The sequence below is a fragment of the Argopecten irradians genome, unplaced genomic scaffold, assembly GCF_041381155.1.
Source record: "Argopecten irradians isolate NY unplaced genomic scaffold, Ai_NY scaffold_0297, whole genome shotgun sequence".
NCBI lineage: Eukaryota > Metazoa > Mollusca > Bivalvia > Pectinida > Pectinidae > Argopecten > Argopecten irradians.
The window spans coordinates 17428-40814 of NW_027187764.1; the positions used below are offsets into that span (position 1 = coordinate 17428).

At 35.2% G+C, this 23387-nt stretch overlaps 1 long non-coding RNA gene across 1 annotated transcript; it reads right to left on the reverse strand.

The window, feature by feature from the left end:
• Positions 1–1133: 1133 nt before the first annotated feature.
• On the reverse strand, positions 1134–22995 carry LOC138312377 (uncharacterized). Its single transcript, XR_011206936.1, has 3 exons — positions 22821–22995; positions 1449–1540; positions 1134–1157 (listed from the first exon to the last, which is right to left on the reverse strand). It is a non-coding gene; the product is annotated as an uncharacterized lncRNA (long non-coding RNA).
• Positions 22996–23387: the final 392 nt, after the last annotated feature.

Below are 23387 nucleotides of genomic sequence, written 5' to 3' on the forward strand. Positions count from 1 at the left end.
TATAAACAGACAGGTGTAAAATATAATCTAGTTAATAGTTTTCTCATAGAAATTAAAATATGCAGGAGGTTGTAATGGAGTGGAAAAGACAGCCGGCCTATATCTTCACCTTTAGAGTAGACAGGGGAAAAGCAGCTAGCCAATTCAATAGACCCCCTTAAAATACAAATAATCAAAGGTTCGTATGTGGGGTGTTTTGGAGGTCAGAGGGTCAACTAGCCAATATGTCCACCCTAGCAATAGACAGGGATAAGAATCGCCAAGCAATATATTCCTTTAATATACATCGAGAGGGCAGGGGACATAAACTAGCTATTCACAGACTAGAAGAAAAATCTGATGTGGTTATATTAATCCTAACTATGTAACGATAGTCTCACATATATAATTTCTATATCTGATAAACCATTTACATAAATTACATGTTAAACTATACGTGATTAACCATATATGTTGTATACCATTGGATTCGAGTATTGGATATGATTTAGACATTTGTGTTCAAATGCTAACCTCTGTGAATACATATCTTTATGACCATTCCACAATCAAAATGATTTTTTTCTATGGCCATTGTACGAAACAATGAGGCACATTGAATTATTTAGATGACTATCTATTCAAGCATAGGTATACATCTATCAGAAAGCATTATCTATGATAATGTTAGTATCACTGTATTGATGAAGAAAGAAAGATTTTTAAAGATCATTCCGCTAGTTAAAATAAACATTGTATAGTTTGTAAATGAAATGTGCAAATCAAAATAGTGTCAACATAATAATTATATTATTGATAAGCCACGTTGGCATTTTGTTTCTTCTGACAACAAAATAGGTGTGAGACTTTAAACCAATAAAAACCGCCATTTAGTAAATGGTTTCAAATTACGGCCATGGTTTAAATTTGATCATCAGGTTACAAACAAACTAATTAAGTAAATAAGTTATACAATTACTGCTATTTAATGAAAGTTTAAGTTTGCTATAAAAGACTGCGTTACAATCCCAATATTAAATATATGAAAATAATTGTTTATTTGATGGAATCCTTTTTTTCCTTTTTGATCAAAAAAATAAATTAAAGAAATAAATTATGATAATAATCTCAACTTCAAACATGAAATAACTTACCTCCCAGCGTCGCAAACAGTTACCCTACAAATAAACAATATCTATATAAATAGAATTCATTGATATTAGTAGCAGTGATTATGCACGATGTTGCTCTGCAGATTATCTGTTTTGTTTCCTACATTTATTACCCTTTCAATTCCAGTGCAAATTAAAAATTGTTTATGAGAGGAAAATGCATTACATGTTTTTAAAATTTTTGAATTCATTTATTTCAGAAAGCATACTAAAGCATTAATATATTCTATACCATTGATTTGCATTCAATACATGCCTGTAATTAAATTTATCAAAGAAAGTCTAAACTTTCCCTACCATAGTCCTGAAAAAAGATTAGCTGTCGCAGTCAAATCGTTTAGGAATCCCACACATCTGACGTTTAAATCTGTGACTCTATATTCCTTTAGCTTTTAAAAGAAAAACAAATATTTTTTTATTATCAATTCGATCAATATGTATAGTCATTGAAAAACACATTATATTTAATAATATATAAAGAAAGACAAAAAAGAACACAATATATCAAATATAAGTAAAATACCAAGGATACAAGAAAACGCAATTAAAAATACATTCAGTGTGGGAAGCAAAACCGGACATAACATTTTCAAGAAGTCATCGTGATGATGATTATTAACCACCAATTCCACAATACATGATGTAATTGTACTCTGTGACCATTGCATATCATGAAGAGGGTGATTATGGTTAAGTGTCGAGTTCCGAGTCACCTTTTTCGAGTTTACCTGTGTAAAGTGTACCTGTCTAATATGTTTATCTGTATGCCAAGCTATGTACCATCTATACTAGTTCACCAAGGTGTGCATCATACATACATGTACACCAAGCTGTGTAATGTGTACACCTGTACACATAGCTGTGTACCATGTATACTAGTTCACCAAACTGTGCATCATACATACATGTACACCAAGCTGTGTAATGTGTACACATGTATACCAAGCTATGTACCATGTATACTAGTTCACCAAACTGTGCATCATACATACATGTACACCAAGCTGTGAACTGTGTATACTTGTACACCAAGCTGTGTACTGTGTACACCTGCACACAAAGCGGTATACCATGTATACCTGTACTCCAAACTATGTACTGTGTATACCTGTACATCAAGCTGTGAACTGTGAACACCTGTACACCATATTATGTACATTTTAACTGTGTGTACATTTGTACTTTACATGAACATTAGGTATATACTTTTACACATAGTATACATTTATAGGAGTGTGTGGGTGGATGTGGTGTGTCTAGACCTGGTTTAAATGTACTACAAGCTGGATAATTGTGTATTTTGTTTAAATGTTAACGTAGTTGTATACGGTTGTTTTTACAAGGTCATCTATGCTATAGTGTATTTATAGACACACTACATATAGTCATTATCATTAGGAAATTAAAAGAATCCCAATCTATAAATTCAAGGATATATTTTACACATTTTAAACACATCAAGTGAAATAAACCTTTTCGTAAAGACACTCTTTGAACTTTTTCCGAATATATCAAATTTGTGTGAATCCAGAAAGGACTTCTTGAGTTGAGACTGGAATGGGTACGGAATCTCGTTTTCTTGTCTGAGAGTGGGACCGTGGCTAGATGTCAAAATCAGTTTCATGATCCAGTACACGAAATGATTCACATCTCGATAAAAGAAATTAAAATTAACCCTTATTTGAGAACAACTAGTTTCAACGAATTATCAAATGCTTATCTACCTCAGATTAACAGTCATCAATGTGTGTGGTATTTTCTGTGTCCCATATTTATTTACTAGCAACATATAACTTTTTGTTTATTTGTTACGGAAGACAATAACGGTCCAACAATTTATTATATTTTGCCGGTTTGCACTTTAACTTGTATCGCACCTTTGTTGCCAATAGCATATCATATTGTAGCCCTAATCGGCCACAATAAAACTTTTGATCGCTATTATATATACATTTTTGATAAATCTTTAAAAGTCATATACCTCTTTTTTACCATCATTATAAAGGAATGGATTACGACAGGTGGGTCGGCAGTATTTTTTTGATAATTTTGTTAATACAGGTATCCTACAGAAGGTTATGTCCGGAAATTATGTTTTAGTATCTTTCACTGTAAACAGAATTGTTTTGGCTAGGAATTTACAACATTGTTTTCATTGAAAAGGAAATCATTGATAAAAAATTCGCAGCAAATTCAAAGACAATGATTATTATATTTAAAGTAGTAACTGGCAATGTTTACATTAAACCATAATTAAGTGATTAAAGAATAGCGTCCGGATACTTTTCATTTGGCACTTTACAACCTATCTAAAACTATTTTGACCATGAGGTGTTTCTATTTGTAATCTGGAAGCTAAACAGAAACACATTATGAAAAAAAAAGTGTTTTTTTTTTGTGATGAAAGCAGATTTGTATGTAAACTAATTTACTGTCGGTAATAAGCATTTTTGAGGATTACTAAATCTTTCAATCAAGAAAACAGGTCGATAACTGGTTTAAATTCTGCACTAGCAAGATATTTGATATTGCATTAGGGTTAATACGCATCCAAATTTTAAGGTAATTGGTTCGGCTGAATGTGAATGTGCGCGCATCGCCACCAACACGATTGTCGTGTATTTTTGCAACTAACAAAAAATATCTCTATAAATCACATTTGATAAACATACTATATTGCTTATCATGCAGCAAAGATAAAGTTATAAATATATTACGTTCTACGACAACCGAAGGTACTCCCGGTCCCTGTGGTCACTATCGACGCTATGACTAGACGAAGTTACGTTTCCGTATAGTCTCATACATTTTTATATAGGAAAATAATTTTCAGATAATTATTTAGCGGATACTACTTACATTTCTGGCAGATGTTCATATGGTGGCCCAAATGTAACTTTATCGCACCTCGGACACAAATGTGCCCAAATAATTGGTGGAGAGCCGTCACGTGACACTTTATAGGGGATCAGTAAATTTCATTGTATGATGCATTATGGCCGCTGCTTCAAAATTTGTACACATTCTTTTCAAGTAAATATACAATTTGATTACCGTAAAACTATATATTACTTGTTAATGTTTGTGGCAAATTAATGTAAATCCTTTTCATATTTCAAATTAAGTGATATGCGATTTTTTAATACGAGTTGCTTCCCCTACCCAAGTTTAAAAATTGATGACGCGGAGAAAGTCAAACGTAACAATTCAGCCGTTTTCTCGACTGTGATTATAAACTAATGGAGGGATTCATACAGGTTAATCTTCATCCTACAATCAACTTATCGCCATGACATGACTTTTTTTTTGGGACCGCAGTGGCCGAGTGGTTAAGATGTAAGGTTTATCTTGTTTTAACTGCAATTTCAAGCGTTCGCAGTTAAATAATATACCGATTTTTTATCAAGAAATGTTGCTTGCTTGGGTGCATATATTTAATTTTCTTAAATTTGAGGAGAAAAGTGATTATATGTATAGCCAGCCTGTATTTTTTAACCCGCTGTTTCAATTTTGTGGAAAAGAACTGAACAGTAGTGTGTTTATTCAAGCGGGTCTTGTCTATGTGAAAGATTTTACTTACGAGGTACTTCCAAGTTTACTTCCAATAGAATCCATTGTTGAATTAGTCCATGAATATAATCCAGATATCCCAAGAAAGAATATAATCACCGAGTATGTGAAGGTAATCCTTAGTTTTCCTGATAAAGTCCTCACAAGTATTCTCAATTACTGTTATGAAAAAACATGTGCCGTAGATCCCGTTGTTACGCTACAAAGGCCTGACGGCGCGCGCGTGTCACCACGATCCACACGTGATATTTATGCGGTACTGTTGAGTGGGACATTCGTTGCACCTGTTGCCCTACAGTTTTGGGGAAGTAGGTTTCCGGATGATCAGGTCGAGCGCGTATTTGGTATAATCCATGCCCCAAATTATCCAGTCGAAGTAGCGGAAGTGCATTTTAAGGTTGCTCATAATTCTATATTCACGCGCGACAAATTATTTAGATGTGGAATTTCGGATACGGATGTATGTCCTGTCTGTAAACAGGCATCGGAAACGTTATGGCACTTGTTTTTAGATTGTCCCAAATTAAATGAATTTTATGTGTTTTTTAATGATTTTGTCAAAAAGTTTTTTTCTGGTACTAGTGATGAAAACAGAAATGGTATAGACTGGCATCGTTTGATATTGCTTGGATTTTATGAGAAGTGGAAGAATGTAAATCATCATGTAGTTAACTTTACCTTAAGTGTTGCCAGATTTTGTGTTTTTAAAAGAAGGAATATTGTCATGTGCAATGAAGGAAATGTGGATATTATCAATTTTTTCAAATTCACGTTCAAACGTTTTGTTCGATATATTTTTCATTATTTTATAAGTACGCATAAAAGAGCTTTTTTCATAAAGTATTTCATCTCTTCAAATGATATTATCGTACTAGACGACTGTGATATTCAAATTATTTTTTAAAACTATTTACGAAGTTGTGAGTCCTATGATTATGTATTGCCTGTAATTTACAGTATTAGTGCAGATGTTTTTATGATTATTTTTATTTGTTTGTTTTGTGAGGAACCTCGGGGGACCCAACCCCCGGGCCCTATTGACGGGAAAAATAAAATTATTTTTATCCTTGAAAAAAAAAGATGTACCGACATATTACCACATGCCCTCCACCTCTGGGTCGGGAGTTCGAATCCCATGTGGGACAGTTGCCAGGTACTGACCGCTGGTCGGTGGTTTTTCTCCGGGTACTCCAGCTTTCCTCCCCAACAAACTCGGCACGTCCTTAAATGACCCTGGCTGTTAATAGGACATTAAACTAATCAAATCAAATCAAACCTTGTAAATGTAAAGAGTGTCAGTTAGAAGTATAGTAGCCTAGGGCTGCGCCCTCGCTCCTTTAAATCTAACTGACTCTCTGTGCCTTTATAAGAGGTCAGTAACTGACTAAACCTAATACTATAGTAAGTAACTATGTGAGCCTTAAATACTTCCATATGAATGTGCGCATCCGAATTTTAAGTAGCTGGCTCGGCTAATTTTTAATTTGCGCATGCATCGTTAACCAACACAATTGCAGTGTGTCTTGTGCTAAAACACATAATTTAATCAATCTAATTTGATAAACATACTATATTTCTCATCAGTATTTCAGATTACATGCAGGAAAGATAAAGTTATACATATATTTCGTTTTGCGACAACCGAACTTACTCCCGGCATGGCGGTCACTATCGACGCCGTATATGCTTTATATATAGGAAAATAATTTTCAGATAATTATTTGGCGAGCTAACCACTTACAATTTTTGGCAGTTTGTGTCATATGGGTGAGTCCCCACAGGTAATCTATGTTATACATAATTATGTGAGCCTAAAAACACTTTCCGTAACGAATGGGCGTTTAAGTCATAATTATGCTACATAGAAGTAGACTTATAAATAACCTTTATAATTTCTATTTAAAACCCAGTGTTATATAATTGGTCAAACAAAGTAATTACTAAAAACAAGATAATTTTTCAGTGTAAGACGAAACAGGGGATAGCGCGGGCATTATACACAAATGGAATATCATGGCCGAATTTATGTATTCTAATTATTTGCCTGAGAGCTACTAAACGAACAACAAAACGGTCATAAAAACCGAAAGCAAGCTAGTCCATAAAGGGAACCTATGGTAATATGTTACTGATTATCTCCAGTCTGTATTCAGCTTGGTTTACTTATTTGACTTACATAATGAAAAACGAAAAACATACCACGACAATTGAAGAAGCAAATGGTATGTTGGTCAAAGCAAATCATATTAACTTTTGTTGTCAATAATACACAAGCATTTTTTTATAAAACTTCAAAGGCCATTTACCTCTATTCTATCCCAATTTTAGAGACATTTGGATGAAACCCGTCTTAGTTACGGGTTTCGAATTTTGCCAAACATCGTTCTTGCTTGAAGGCGCGGTATCCTCTCAGCATAGGATAACATTCGAGTTTTTCTTAATATGGTCTCGCAAAAGAGTAAACTGCCACTGACAAATCGTTAAGGAATCTCCCACACATATAACGGTCACCCCTTTTACAATAAAAATACAATTGAATTGATACCATTATTCATTCAAGTAATATATGTCTATAAAAATACATATGATTTTAGATAATAGAATTATAAGAACGAAATGAGTATGTCTATTGTCAATGAAAATGTACCTGTGCACCCAGCTGCTCAGGTGTCTATCATAATTACCTGTATATCCAGATCTGCACCTGTCCACCAAGTTTACTTATGTACCAAAATTTGAACTTGTCTCTCATGTTAACTTGTATGCCATGTTTACCTGTCGACCACGTTTACCTGTATTCCAAAATCTGTACCTATCTAACATGTTTACCTATACATCCAGCTGCTTACCTGTCTACCATGATAACCTGTATACCAAAAAATCACAGGTCTATTAAATTCACTTAAAAAAACAAAATCTCTACCTGTCTACCATGTTTAATGGCCTGTCAAGATAAATTGTATACCAAGAATTGTATCTGTCTACCATGTTTGTATGTACACCTAGCTGCTTACGTGTCAACAAAGTTTAACATGTTTAACTGTTTACCATGTTTTCCTATATACTTCATTCATTCATTCATTTTATTCCGTAGGCCTTTTGACCTATAGGTGAAAATAACAACATGTATTTATCAATTGCAACGTACCAATCCATATAAGGAGAGTGATCAATGAATATTGGAATATTACATAGGTTCATAATAATAATAATAATATTCATGTAGTAAAATAATATATTATGAATTCAATGCGAGACAGTTGACAGATTTCAAACTCAAATCTAATAAATGAAAGATAATTAACAAGGACACTTATATATTACATTTGTTATCTAAATATATATTAATAAGGCTTTCAATTCCTCCTTTTGCATGCTAAATATAGATATTTACCTAGATTGGATAATTCTCTTACATTATTAATACTTAGGAGCTGTATTAATTTAAAAACAGATGGTCTTTTATAATAGTATTTTTTGATGTATTTCAACCTTAAATCATTATAAAAAGGACACATCAGAATAAAATGAAATTCGTCTTCTACATCTCTTAGGTTACACTTAATACATATTCTATTTCTACGTAAAATGTTATGGTGTCTACCAACCTCAATATTTAAGTTGTGACATGATAATCTAAATTTGATTATTACATGTTTGTATTTTACCTCAATAGATTTACGTAGATAAAATTGGACACAATGATTGTTTATCAAGTGTTGGTATAATGAACCTTTCGGTGAGGCAGATATTTTTGCTAAGATGTTTTGCTCATGCTATCAACTAGTCTCTGTTTTATTATTTGAAAAGCAACGTTGTCAGGAATGTAAGTGTCAACCATATAACCGAGTCCTAATAATGCTAATTCATTCTTAATATTAATTATCCACTCGTCATGTTCGTTCACGCGATCATCGAAACAAGTTTTCACAATCAAGTTATCCGTATTTCTGAGCTTTAACCAATATTTAAACACTCTTAATTTTTTAACTACATACATAGGTAAGCGACCTAGTTCACAATATACTAAATCATTACTTGTAGATTTTCTAACTTTTAGAATTCTCTTACAAAAATTCAAGTGTACCCTTTCTATATCTGGTGCTTTGTGTAGTCCCCAGATTTCGGCTGCATAACATAGAATACTACTTACATGTGAATCAAAAACTGAACAATATGTTTCAACATTCAAACAATGATTTTTAAAGGAAGATGCTAATGCAAATAATGCCTTTTTACCTTGTTCTGCAAGATGTTTCTGTGTTTTTGTAAATTTGCCGTTGTAATTACAAAGCATACCTAAGTATTTGAACGTGTCAACAATTTCTACATTCATGTTGTCATATTTCCATGATTCATTACTTCGTAAGTGACCACCGTTTCTAAAAACAATAATTTTCGTTTTTTTCGACATTAACCTCCAGGTTCCAGCGTCTAGAATAATCTAATAATGAATTTAACATGCATTGCAAACCTTCTGGACTATTGGCAAATAGGACCGTGTCTTCAGCATACATTAATAGGAACAAATTAAGCATTTGTAGTTCAATATTAGGACAATTATCATTAATAAAACTCATATATACACAGATCTGTACCTGCCTACCATGTTTACCTTTATACTAAGATCTGTACATGTCTACCATGTTTACTTTTATACCAAGATCTGTACCTGTCTACCATGTTTACTTTTATACTAAGATCTGTACATGTCTACCATGTTTACTTTTATACCAAGATCTGTACCTGTCTACCATATTTACCTGTATGCCAAGATATGTATTGTCTACCTACGCACTTACCATATTTACCTGTATGCCAAGATCTGTACCTGTCTACCATATTTACCTTTATTCCAAGATCTGTACCTGTCTACCATGTTTACCTTTATTCCAAGATCTGTACCTGTCTACCATGTTTACCTTTATTCCAAGATCTGTACCTGTCTACCATGTTTACCTTTATACTAAGATCTGTACCTGTCTACCATATTTACCTGTATGCCAAGATCTGTACCTGTCTACCATATTTACCTTTATTCCAAGATCTGTACTTGTCTAGCATATTTACCTGTATACAAAGATATGTATCTGTCTACCATGTATACGTTTCTAAAAAGATCTGTGCCTGTCTAGCATGTTTATCTGTATAAAAGGATATGTATCTGTCTACAATGTTTACCTTTATACAAAGATATATACCTGTCTACCAAGTAGACCAAGATCTGTACATGTCTACAATGTTTACCTGTATAACTAGACATGTACCTATCTAACATGTTTACCTATACATCCACCTGCTTACCTGTCTACCATGTTTACCTGTATACCAAACTCAGCAGCGATCTATCAATTTTACTTATAAACCAAAATCTGCCTACCATGTTTACCGGCCTACAAAGATTAATTGTATATACCAAGAATTGTATCTGTCTACCATGTTTATATGTACACCTAGCTGCTTACGTGTCAACAAAGTTTACCATGTTTAACTGTTTATCATGTTTACCTGTCTACCATGTATACCTGTATACCAAAATCTGTACCTGTCTACCATATAAACCTATATACCAAGACCAAATCTGTACCTCTCAACTGTGTTTACCTTTATTCCAAGATTTGTACCTGTATACCATTTTCGTCTGTATACAAAGATATTTATCTGTCTACCAAGTTTACTTGACTACCATGTTTACCTGTCTACCACATTTACCTGTCTACCTTGTTAACCGGTATACAAAGATATGTACCTGTAACGACTTGTTTGCTACGACCGTAGTCATTAGCATAGAGTAGAATGATACAATTAAATTGTTTTGCTCTGGGTTCGACTGCCGCGTTAGCTTGCAGATTCCTGTGTCTCGCTATAATATTCCCAGGTACTAGTGAGTATGGACAATGGACGACATCAAATGCATTTTACAGTTTATTACCGTTTATCAGATGTAAAGTCAACAACAACAAGAAAATACCCGCGTGGCTCAGTGGGAAGTAGTGTGTAATTGACAGTTTTAATGTTAATATTATCATATTTCCGCTATCATAATTAACACCTATCCATTAATGAAAGACCGGGCACGTGGCGCTACCCACCGCGCCGATTATCGATAGTTTAACCTCCAATTTCACACCGTTCTCCAGCGAAGACTCACAAAATATCTCCTTAACGGCTACCCCGAAACTCAATACAGGAGGCTCCCACTCTTTTCCAGCCTACCAACGGCTCTCAACATAAGAGTGAAGACTATTAATTACTATCAAAACCCGTCTAAAAGCGAGAAATGCCAAGTCCAATATTGCACAAATTCACAAGTAATTTCAAACTCAAAAATATAGCAAAAATATCGAATGACAACGAAGAATACACACAAAGTAATGTTAATGCATTTCCATACTACAGGATAACAGCAAATTAGGGAAAGGATGGGCGACAGGTATATAGAAATTACATAGGATTCAAAACTACATCCTCATCTCTCAAGGCCCGGTAGAAAACTGAAAGTCTCGGCGCAGTCCCGAGATCTCGTGCCCAGCAAAGTCTCGCCAAAGTCTCGGTTAATATAATTTCCGGAAAATATAGCAACGAAGCGCATCGCAGCTTACTTAAAAGAGAAAGGTAAGCCAAGGAAGATAAAAACAAAGTTTGCACAGTGTCCCCCAACCACCTAGACAGGATGCAACCCGCAGCCACTAACAACCTACTGCAAAAAAAAACAAACAACAATCTGAAAACTTCTTACAATTACAGAGGACGGAAATGCATCAACATACTGCGACCATTCCAAACAGGAGATAGAACATGTCATTATTTTTTAATTATCCCCCACTGGCCAATTTCTAACTTTATCGACCTTCCCGGGGTAAGACTTTAAGCCCCAAGCACAAACCAGGAACTCGAGGTACATTACGTCAGTCCTAAATAGTCTACATTTCTGCGTAACCCTGCCTTATGTAAACAATCCAATACCTGCTGTAACCTATCTAAATGTTGCTCAAAAGTACTGGAGTACACAATGATATCATCCAGGTAAACCAAACATATCTTCCAATGTAACACAGTAAGGACCCCTCTCCATCAAGCGCTGAAAGGACGCGGGGGCGTTACAGAGGCCAAAGGGAAGTACATTAAAATGATAAAGCCCAGAACACGTAGTAAACGCGGTTTTCGTTTTCTCTTTCGCCTGCTCCGCCAACCCAAATTGCCAATAGCCTTAGGCTAAATCTAAGGTTGTGAAATACGACGACCCGTTCAATGCGTCCAAACTATCGTCTATGCACGGTAGAGGGTACGCGTCCTTCCGAGTTACCAAGTTCAATTTTCAGTAATCAATGCAAAATCGCATGGACCCATCACGTTTTTTTAACGAACACTATGGGCGAAGCCCAGGGGCTATCCGACGGCTCTATGATCCCCTCTGACATCATATCACGAACCTGCCTATCAACCTCCTCACGCTTATGTATCGGAAGCCTATATGCTCTTTGTTTATAGAGAGCAAATTTTTTTTTTACATAGACCACAGTGTTAAACTTTGTTATATTATACTGTATTATTAAAACAAAGGAATATAAGTTAGCTATTGTGTTCTATAATTAAAGTCTAGGTTCTCATATAACACTAGATAGAAAAAAAAAGTTTGGGTCCTTCTGCTCAAACTCCAACCAGGGTAGCTTTATTGAAATCAGGCGCATTTTGCACTAAAAAATCACGAAATTCTAATGTTTTTACCTATTCATTATCAAAATTGATATTTTGAACCTAAATCTCAATATGAATTTCCAAATTCATATCATGGTTATCTAGGAATAATTACCTGTCAGAAAACATTTTTACTTTTGAAATTCATAATTAGCCAGCCAATCAGCGGCCGGGTTAAAATTCTATCCTGGGCTCAACCTTGTATACACGGGGCCATTTCGAAGGTCTTTTTTTATTTAGTTGGTTGTTCCCTATAATTCAGGAAGTGCATCACCGGTATCTATGTCATGGATATATCTATCAGAACTACCTAACTTTTTATCGGCCTTTATGAAAACCTCTCTGTTTCCCCTAAGAAAGCTAGCTACAATTTTCCGCTTATCCTCATCTACGGCTGTCTGTGTATCCTGTATTAATGTTTCCAATAACGGATCTTGACCAGAGTTACCCCACTTATCCACGCCAGTCACACTACAGGCTATCGGGTGTAACACGTTCACAACCCTACCAGAGAACCCCTCTGAATGACCACAGCTTCATCCCCAGGATTCATTATCCGAATAGGGACCTTTTTATGAGAATCACATTGTACTGAAGTCTATATAGTCAGTATCAGTTACACAGAGAGACCTGGGCTCCACAATACCCTCGGTGACCCCAGGGTCACATCGAGCTGATAATCCCGTAATGTGCGCTTTCTGCCCCGCAGCTGCACCGCCGTGACCTTACACACACGGGGTCGGGAACCTGACGTAGTAACCTTCTGTAAAGCACCGAAAGTTACAGTTCTATCAAAGGCATTAATATTTGTCCTGTATTTTGACAGGAAGTCCACACCTAGCAAATCCCTCCTCAGAGGTCTCAGCTATAATAACAGGGTAAGGGTACGCCTCATCATCTATAGTAATTAATAAAGTACAACAGCCTGCTATATTTAGTCTATCACCGTTCGCAGTGAGGAAAGCACGGTCTACGGACTCTAAATCCGGCACATTACCGTCAAACAATCGCGCAATGGTTTGTATATCTATGGTTGTAATATCTGAGCCGGTGTCGACCAAAAACCGTACATCGCCTAGCGGACCAGTAATATTTGAATCAAGTCTCCCAACCCCTGCAGTTATTAACATAACTCCTTGATGGGCCTCCGCGTCCTTTGGCCAAGATGGGGCCCTCATCCTAGCCTTGTTTAGTTTAAAGGACAATATCTTTGTACATGTCCCCACCCACTACATCTGAAACATTGGGGACCCCTAGAAATTTGGCCGTGAACCGGATAGAGATGGGGAACGGGGACAGGAGGATTTCCTTGCGGCTTAGCAATACAATGTTTACGGAGCAACTGCTCTAATTCTGCCCCCGGATTATTTTCGGTAAGGCGACCCATAGGTTTATTTGCTGTTTTGACAACGCCCTCTAATTTGTCAAAGCTCTCTTCGTCCAGAGCCATTCGAACAGCTTCCCCAAGGGTGCTTGGCTTATTCCGCCTTTATTGTATTTGAATATCCCTATTGTCTAACGCATCAATGAAATGTTGTATTTCTTCCAATCCCTTGCGGAGGAATCGACATCAGGAAAAGCCCTACATGTTAACCATTGGATATGCCCGGTTAAATCAACAAGGGATTCGCCCTTCTTTCGTGTTCGACCCCGTAACTGTGCCCAAAAAACTCCCGTGTCCCTATCTGGATCAAATCTCTCCTTAGGGGCCGTCGTGACCCTGCCTTTCATATGGAGACAAATCAGAAAATACCCTTAACCTGACCCCTTTAATTTCACAGCTAGAAACTGACATGCTTGCTTGCCGCCCATCCTTCCTCCATGTCCTGTTGCACGACGTCCCCCATGAGCCCCTATCTCGGCAGTTAAAGTGTTTATGCGGGCTTGTAAAGCTTCGATTTCATTAGCCAAATCCACTCTGTCCATACTCTCACCAGTACTAATGTGAAACGCCTACACAAATTTCGTTAATCAAGCTAACCTGAATAAATCTAGAATATAATAGAGAAACACAGTGCAAGCTATAAATAGTTCACACCCGAGAAATTATACCCACAAGCGTAACCACTCAACCGAAACGTAAACAGTACATCTGTATAAATTCCACAGGGACACGTCACACCGCGAATTAAATAAACGAGTAAGTAAGTCAACGATAAAAAATTCAAATTAATTAATTAGTTAATTAGGTTCCCTACATGGGCACCAAATTGTAACGACTAATTTGCTACGACCGTAGTCATTTGCATAGAGTAGAATGATACAATTAATTTGTTTTGCTCTGGATTCGACTGCCGCGTTAGCTTGCAGATTCCTATGTCTCGCTATAATATTCCCAGGTACTAGTGAGTATGGACAATGGACGGCATCAAATTTATTATATATTAAGAGCTACATGTAACTATCTGCCATATTAACCTGTATACCTATACCTGTACCTGTCTAGCATATTTATCTGTTTACCAAGATCTGTAACTGTCTACCATGTTTACCTGTATACCATTTTTACCTATAAACCTAAACCTGTACATGTCTACCTTGTTTACCTGTATACCTAAACATGTATACCTGTCTACCATTTTTACTTGTATACGAAGATATTTACCTGTCTACCATGTTTACCTTTAAACCTAAACCTGTATATGTCTATCATGTTAACCATTTTAACTTGTATAACATGTTGACCTGTCGACCACGTTTATCTGTATACCAAGATCTGTATCTGTTTACCATATTTACCTTCTACCATGTTTACCTTGACACCATTATCTGTACCTGTCTATCATTTTTACATGCCTACCATGTTTACCTGTATACCAAGGTCTGTACCTGTCTACCATGTTTACCTTTATACCGAGATCTGTACCTGTCTACCATGTTTACTTTTATACCAAGATCTGTACCTGTCTACCATGTTTACCTTTATACTAAGATCTGTACCTGTCTACCATGTTTACCTTTATACTAAGATCTGTACCTGTCTACCATGTTTACCTTTATACCAAGATCTGTACCTGTCTACCATGTTTACCTTTATACCAAGATTTGTACCTGTCTACCATGTTTACCTTTATACCAAGATTTTTACCTGTCTACCATGTTTACCTTTAAACAAAGATCTGTACCTGTCTACCATGTTTACCTTTATACCAAGATCTGTACCTGTCTACCATGTTTACCTTTATACCGAGATCTGTACCTGTCTACCATGTTTACCTTTATACTAAGATCTGTACCTGTCTACCATGTTTACCTGTATACCAAGGTCTGTACCTGTATACCATGTTTACCTTTATACCGAGATCTGTACCTGTCTACCATGTTTACCTTTATACTAAGGTCTGTACCTGTATACCATGTTTACCTTTATACCGAGATCTGTACCTGTATACCATGTTTTACCTTTATACCGAGATCTGTACCTGTCTACCATGTTTACCTGTATACCATGAACTTAACATGTCTGCAATTTTTTTTCTGTCTTCCATTTTTACCTGTCTATCATTATTACTGGTCTACTAATATTACCTATATACCAATATCTATATCTGTCTACCATGTTTACTTGGTACCATGTTTACCTAGTATATACCATAATATGTATATTTCTACCATTTTACTTGTCTGCCATGTTTTCCTGTCTATAATGTTTACCGGTATACCAAGTTTATCTATATACCAAGATCTGTATCTGTCTACCATGTTTACCTACCTATTATGTTTACCTATATACCATAATCTGTACATGTGTACTATTTTTATCCTGTCTATCATGTTAACCGGTCTACCATTATTTTATAAATAAATATTTATTTATCATAAACATAACAACAAATTACATATCTGTCTCTCACAGGAGGATACTTATTCGCCGTTCACACTCTCAATAACACACATACCCTTAAATTACACCTTACACTGTACGTTCATAAATGGTATTGTGTAACCTGAAATGTAAGGGAGCTAAAAAAAACTCACCGGAAGTGTATCGTTTCACATGGGCGTTTACATCCACATGTGGCCAATAGTACACGTGGATATTAGCAGAGTTTTAATAGTCACACGTGCTTAGTCTTCTTACACCACAGCTATTTTGGATATGTTCACAAAATTTTACATATTAAATTGCTATTTCTGAAACCATACCATAACAGAGACATGGAAAGTACATTGCACCGCCGTGTAATCTTTTAATGTGTAAACCTCATTTCAGTTTCAGTGTCAGTTAAAAGTCTAACAGAAATCGGCCTAAAATATACTGTACCGACATTATAATATGAATATAACATATAACGGATGCAACAGACTTCCAGGTCTCATGGTCGAAACTATAAATGTAAGTTAGTTCATCCTTTAAACAATTTCCAGTTGATTATCTCCTTGATAAAGCAATAATTACACATTACATGTAAGTTCTTAGATAGCAAATTAAAATCAATGTAAACTACGTAAATGATTAAATAAATAACTTAATTATTCATCTAAATAATCACATAAAAGTTAATGTCAAATTTTAATTGAGATTTTTTTTTTGTGTTCTTTAGTTTATACAAGTGTACCTGTATAGCGTTCACCTATACACCAGTTTACTGCAGTACATGTACAATTGTAATGTAGGCCTATACCAAAAAGAATATATTCATACACGTGTATGTATGTCTATATATTGTATGCTTATTTGTTGTTATTGTTACTTTTCAGTGTCCAAAGAGGGATGGTATACATTGTGGTTTTTATTATAAAGTGATTGATGGAAATTGTCAGTTTGCATGCTGTGTCTGCGGACAGAAATAAACTATTTTTCTGTCATTATTTGTTTTAATTTACATTGGTGATTAACAAATTTGTTTATTTGTTTTTACAATTAAGCTTGGGGTTTTTGAGGAATTAAGTATAAAAGGTTAGATTTACCATAACATATTGTAAATATCTACACTCTTTTTTTTCACTGACATAAAAAAATATTTATATATTGTGTAACCTGCTAATGCTAAAATAAAGTTAGGTTGTTTAAGTTTGTTTCTAGCTTTGTATTCAATTACCAAACATTTCAACTTAATAATATTTCCAATTTTTCCTAATTCATGCATGTTCACTGTAAGGGTATTCCAGAATCTTTCGACATGGATACACTCGATGAAAAAATGTAAGTTATCATCAATCTTATTACAATATGGACACAAGTCTGAATTTTCTATCCTCCATCTCTTCAATTTTTTTCTAGTTGGAATAATATCATGAATCATTTTCCATTTAAAAATTTCCAATGCATTATCTTTCAGGGAAATCTTATTCTCACATTTGAATTGATTTCTCTACTTTTGTATTAGACTTAGGATTTCTTTTTTAGATTTAAAGTTGTATTTCTGGTAATTTTCACTCTAACGATACATTGCTTAAACATTTGATATTTGAACATGCACATGTAACTTATTGATTAAGCTCCCCAAAAGAATATGTTGGCCTATAAGAGCGCCGAAATCTAGGGATCATATATTCCTGGTTTTGAATACAGCGCCTTCAATCTGCGCCATATTCAGTACCTTCGGCTTTTGTCGGCATTCCGATCGTACCACGTGACTTATGTTCACACGTCCTGCACGTGGTGATCCAGGTAACTAGCGTAAGCGCACATGTGTTTGTTTACGTTTTCCTTCTGGCTAATATGAGCAAATCGTGCTAGTATATGTCCACAGAGCGAGTATTTGAAACATCTAATTCACACATTGCCGTAATTCAATATTGTGTGTATCAAATATTGTAATGTGCAAGCATTATTTTCTTTGTAGATCCAGTCTGCTGAGATCGACCGCATGTTTTGTGTATGAAGAAAAATTGTTGACATTTGGTTTCACAACTCTCGTGTTACTTCGAGATTGTTGCGACGATGTTCGGAAGAGTTCGGAATGATTCGGCATCTTTCGAGTTTATTTTTTTGACGTGTACACGTTAAAAAGATTTTTTACTTCTATAATTAAAAATACTTCAAGTGCTGCAACTTTATAAAAAGTGGTAAAAGTAGAAAGTTTTAAACCTCGGACAGACGGGGAAAAATGTGTATAACACTTAAACAGTTTTCACTATGACAAAAAGAGCGAAAGTGATAGACCATACAACTTTAATTAAGGTTGATATAGCATCGAGACCTTCACCGATCCCACCATGTATAACCAATTTTCAGAAATAACGTCCAAATAATCGAATCCTGACTGGTACCTATGCCATGAAAATCAATCACGCTGCCTTCATTTAACACAAAACAAGCCCCTGTGTAAGTTCATATACAGTAGATATACTAGAGACGCTATACAACATCGACTCAAACAAATTTCATCCGTCTCCCATCATCCAATATATTACATATGTTACAGAATATCCTTCAACATGGACGGTGTAATATAGGGTTTGTTTGAGGAACTGCTTTAAAACCAAGACCTTGCATGTAGAAAGTCTATTTGATCTTACCAATGCTAGAATTAACCATGCACCAATTACACTACGTCGAAGCAGTGGTGTCTTGACAATTAAACGAGGGAATCTGACGGGGAATAAACCTGAATGGCAACGTCCAACCTGTCGTGTTATAAGCAGTTATATTAGCATACACTTATTGGTATTTAAGTTTTACGTTTTAGTGTAGTTAAAGTATATGTAATTTTAAGGAAGAAATGCTGTAGCGAGTCAAACCATCAAGCATACTGATAACCCATATTTTTTCATACCACACAATTTTAGAAAATCTTTGTCAACCGTTTCTGTATAAAACGTTGATTCTGTTAGATATAATCCAGACTTAGATATTTTTATCTTCACAATTTAGGAAGAGAAGATTCTTAAAGCTGACATAGCAAGCTAAAAAGTATACATTTAAATTTAAAAAAAAAATCGTTTCTTAGACAAACATCATGCGTTTCTAACGACGGACCGTCGCCATTTTGATTTAACTCTGCTTAGATGCAACAACGAGTACCGACCGACCCCTATATAAAGCGCGTGAACCACAAACGTGCAATCAGTCGAACACTTGCTGTTCAAGGTGTACAGTCTAACATTCCCTCAAACGCGTTCTAGATTCGTTTGCGTTTCTTTCGTTTAGTTTCGTTTGCGTTTTGTTTCGTCGAGCGTTTTTCGTTTGCGTTTCGCGTTTTCGTTCGTTTGCGTTTTGATTCGATTTCGTTTGCGTTCGTTTGCGTTTTGATTCGTTTGGGTTTTCGTTCGTTTAAGTTTGCGTGCGTTTGCGTTCCAATTCGTTTACCGGATGTTGTTCATTGATATTTGATTAGGAATAGTTGACTGCGCATGTGTTGGCTAAACTAAAGGTTGAGTGAATTGACGGTGTAGGCCGATAAATTTACGTGTTCTAGACAATGTAGCAAATATACACAAATAAAATTTTAAAAAAAATCCTTTTGTTCTAGACATTAACTACATTTGGTACATATAACGTACACACATTGTTTGATAGTAAGGATCATTTGTATACCTTTCTGCAAGGACTTATATAGTACTAGCTATACAGGTGTATGTGCTACAGGGGGACAGGTACAATATACATTTGTAACACCCGCGGGGCTCGATAAAATTAAAGTGGACTGAAGGATTACAGACAGGTGTGAACTCACACCACAGGACGCCGTACTGCTGGTCATAATAACTGATCACTGGTGCATACATTATAACAACTTATATCCGACTCATCACTGTTAGCATTGGATCACATTTTTTTCTAGTAATACACAGTATTCTAATAATAAAATAACACATTTAATAATATATCACCAATCGCTTAATACAGTATTTAAAACGAATATTTTTTTACATATTCTATGTAAAATTAAGAACGCACCGAAGTCAATAGATAATAAATCATAATTTACGTTTATATATACATAATCGTCCAACACGAACTGACAGTTGATACATTTAACTGTACATGTGTATTTCTGTATTTACACATATTCGTCATTGATATGATTGATCGTTGTATTTTAATTGGTATACTGATGTAACAAAACATACGAGGAATAAAATCATCATAGAGCTGGTTTTCTGTAATTACTAGAATAACACAATATTGTTGTTTTTGTTGTATGATTTGGTACATGTACATGCACGGGGTCACGTATTATACATAGAAGTCTATAAGCTACACAAACATGTGAGGGGCCGTGCGCGTCTGAGGCTATCAGTGAGCTATTGTTCGTGGGTGACTGCACTTGACTAGGCGTTATGCCGCTGCCAAATAACAAATGGTATAAATGACAGCAGGTAAATCAAGAGGGGAGTGGGGATGGGGTGGGGTAGGGTGTTGGTCCGTGAATTATAAAGCAAATATAAGACCCCCAACTGGGTCAGGTAAATGCTACAGGTGAGTATCCACATTGATATCTATATAACGGGTACGAGGACCTCCTCTGGAGTCATATGTATACATGTAATACATAACAACCTAACCGCTAGACCTAGGGTTTATACTTGCAGTAGTCAAACGTACATGTACACAATATATACCTACACTAAAACAAGAAATTCTTCTGAAGTGTTTTCTTTTCTGAAACTGATAATTTCTATAACACAGTATGTGTGACGAATTCAGAGCAGACTTATAGAAAATAGCATTGATTGAAGACTATTTGTACACATGCATGTTTTATAATTATTTTTAAAATCTCCCTTTATAAGTTAAAAATGTATTAATGCTTGAATATATATACGTAATCACATACGTATTGGTTATATATTTATAACATTAAAAAACAATTACATTATTTTCTAAGACAAGATATATTTTTCATAATGATAACTCGTACTAAATCAAAATTGCGAACGTAATAATAATTATAGACATCGCTTTCAGAATCCGGATCACTATAAGCTACCGGAGTCCCGATCGACATTTATAATTGAATTTGTCCTTCCGGTCACGCTTTCACTTCGTTTACGTTTTTCGTTTTTCGTTTGCGTTTTTCGTTTTTCGTTTAGCGCTTGACGAAACGCGTTTTTCGTTTTACGCTCTTCGTTTTTCGTTTGCGTTTTTCGTTTTTCGTTGGCGTTTTCGTTCGTTTTCGTTTAACATTTCGTTTGCGTTTTGCGTTTCGCGCTCGTTTCGAGGGAACGTTACACGCATTAAGTACTGTATCAAATAACACCTGACCGGCTCTAGATCTACTGTACTACATACCCAAGACGCCTTTAAGTGTAACATGAGGCCGTGCCATAACAATAAAATAGCTAGTACTTGGTAATTGATTACAATTTGTGTATATATATACATGAGCCGTCGATTTAACTTCCCCTTACTTAATTATCGGGCAAAATTACGGGAAAGTAACACTTTTTTTCCAAGACCTGTAACCAAAAGGTCTTACTTTTAAACTGATAAATATTTTAATGATAGATTGTATAGCGGTTATATAGAGGTTTTTGAATATGGAAATTGTTTCACAAAGTTGAACTTCGTTTTTAAGGAGGGTATTACTTAGGGCAGTTTCATGTTCACTCACTCACAAGTAAATCAATTGGCATGAATACATCTGAGGGCAGCCAAATAGTACGTGCTATTCAAAACATTCATGTTTTTGACTCATGGTAATTTAAAAGGTCATAGTTGAAAATGTGATTTCCATCCATACTTTTTTATTTGAGGTAAGTAACGTTATATTTCCTAGGGCAGCCGAATATTATGTGCTATTCAAAACATCCATTTTATTGGTAATATCAGTGGTCAATGTTCAAGGTGTGAAAATAATATTCCATTTATTTTTTTTCTTATATGAGGTAACGTTATATTTCTGCGGTTATTCCTTTTGGATATCAGGCTTGTGGTATTCAGTGAAAACATCATCAAAATATGAATATGACACAGTGACCTAGTTTGGTATTTTAACATTTCCAACTACATTTGTTTATATCGCTTGTTAGGTTTTTTCGTGCCTTTCAAAATTAATGATTTCATTATTTGAAAGTGTTGCACATATAAGCAATTTGTAGCAGGTGAAAGGACTTGCATACAAAATGTACTAGCAATCCCGCACTAAAACTACTTTGCTTTCCATCAACCTGAACCGTAATAATGACGGTAAAGCCAGTCAAAATATATTGTTAAAAATCTATGCTACATATATAAAAGTAACCTTACGGGTGTGGGACTATATCTAGCTATAATATCGGTAAAATCGCGGTTAAAGCCGATAACAATCGTTAAGACTTGTTCCTCAACAGCTCAGATGAATTACAAACATATGAAGCTGTTTAAATATGCAATCTTTTCTGAATATAATTCTCAATGACGGAGAAAACAGTCTTGAGTAGAAATTAGTCTTTGATGTCTGTTAACAATGATGGTTATCCGAATATCGATAGTATGTAATAATACAAACACTGTTCTCATCATATACATACCTTTGAAGAATCTTGCACATATACGATGTACGAAATACTACCATAAATATCCCACAACCACCATTACAACATATATACTGTCTTGGTCATGCTGTTTAGTTATAACATGAAATAGTGTGTATTCAAAACGCTTATTGTTCTTCGACACAGACGCGCAATGTGTACTATAATGTTGTTCGTCAGTGCCACTGATCACCAATAGACCGAGACTCCATACACAAATCGTATAATAGTCCCAAAACGATCTTTATCTCTCAATACATAATTAGGCCAACGTCTTGTCAGTGTTAAAGTTTAACTAGTTTATATTGTGTTATTTGTAATACGGTCTGCTATCTGGCACATTACAAGGAGTCGCAGTGTTTGATCTAAGTCTTGTAATTTAAAAAAAAATATATACCTACTATTCACTATTGTTTTATGTGTTTTAATCTTATATTCTCTATCTTGTTATACTTCTGCAGTTGTCGTATGGATTCTATTACGGTCCATCAGTATTTAATGAAATATAATTTGGTTTTAATAGTTTAACGTCCTATAAACAGCCAAGGTCATGTAAGGACGTGC